The sequence below is a fragment of the Empidonax traillii genome, unplaced genomic scaffold, assembly GCF_003031625.1.
Source record: "Empidonax traillii isolate 1590-97213 ecotype Southwest subspecies unplaced genomic scaffold, ASM303162v1 scaffold541:size654180, whole genome shotgun sequence".
NCBI lineage: Eukaryota > Metazoa > Chordata > Aves > Passeriformes > Tyrannidae > Empidonax > Empidonax traillii.
In genome coordinates, this window is record NW_020955734.1 from 388,614 (window position 1) to 390,078 (window position 1,465).

Here is a 1,465-nt window from a genome sequence, read left to right on the forward strand (position 1 = left end):
TTTTTTTGTTTTGGTTTATTTTTTTGGGTTTTTTTCCCTCCCCTCCCCTTGCCCCTCCCTCCATTTCCCCAGTCACACTTTATCAAGCAAGAAAACTGAATGATTGGTCTAAGTATTACTTTAACCAAAAAGATCAGGAGTTACTTTTTGGAATAGAGGGCAGTACTGTGGTTATTTTTTTTTGTTTGTTTTGTTTTGTTTTTTCATGTTACCTCTATTCTCAATTTAGGGTTTTCTTCTCTGGGAGATGCATTATCTTTGTAAAACAAAACATTGCTTTCTCCAATTTTTTTTTCTGTTAATGGCAAAGAATGGAAATAGAATAAAGTTTTACTGATTTTGAAAAAACCCTCACTGTGCTCTGCCTCTTCCTTCCTCGGTGGGGGATGTGTTAAATCCGTGTCACCCCAACCATGGGCTCGTTCCCAGTGGCATCTCCAACTCACACACCAAGGTGAGAGATTTTATTGTTTTATTCTGCTCTGCACAAAGGTGGTGGTTCCCACAAAAGGCTCCCTGATCATCAAAACTTTACACTATTTGCACATTTTAACAAACCCAGAAGCGTTCATTGGTTACAAATTACACAGCTCTTCTATTCCTTAGTACTCAGTGCCCTGTTTGCGAGTTATAACCCTCATTTCTCGTGCTAATTACTGTCCCCCAATTACTGCTCAGCCCTGCTCACCTCATTCTTGGTGTCTCTCATTACGACAGTCCCTCCAGCTTGGGATTGTCTTCTCTTACTCTTTAGAAAGAAGATCAGCCACACGTGATGCTCCCAGTGCACTCAATCAGAACTGGCCAGCTTCTGATTGCACTTTAGGGTGTTAAATTTGATACAAACCCCTGTTCAAATCTTGAGGGGCTCATTCCTCCCTTTAGGACTCTGGGCTGTGGGGCTTTGTGTCATTCCCTCCTTTTAACGCCCCGGGATTGGGGTCGTTACCCCTTTAAAGCTCCGGGACGAGGACTTCGGGTTCATTTCCCACTTTAAAACCTTTAAAACTAAGGGATGTGGGGTCGGTGTCATTCCCCCCGATAGGGGTTGTGGGGTCGGTGTTCTTGCCCCTTTAAAACTCCAGGGTACAGGGCTCAGTGTCATTGCCCTTCTTTAACGCGCTGGGATGTGGGTTCGGCTCCATTCCCCCTTTAGGGGATGCAGGGTCGATGTCATTCCCTCTTTAAAACTACACTTCCCTCCTTGAAAATTTCGGGATACGGGGCTCGATGTCGTTCCCCTTCTTTAAGGCTCTGGGACGCGCGACGGTGTCATTCCGCTGTATGGGATGCAGGTGGGTGTCATTCCCCCTGTGCAGGGTCTGTCTCCCCTGTGCCCTCCCCCTTCCCCCCATGTCTCTCTCGCTTTCCCCCCCGTGTTCTCCCCTCTCCTCCCCGTGCCCCCCGTGTCCTCCCCGCGTCCCCTCGTGTCTCTCCCGTGTCCCCCCGCGTCCCTCCCCTGTCC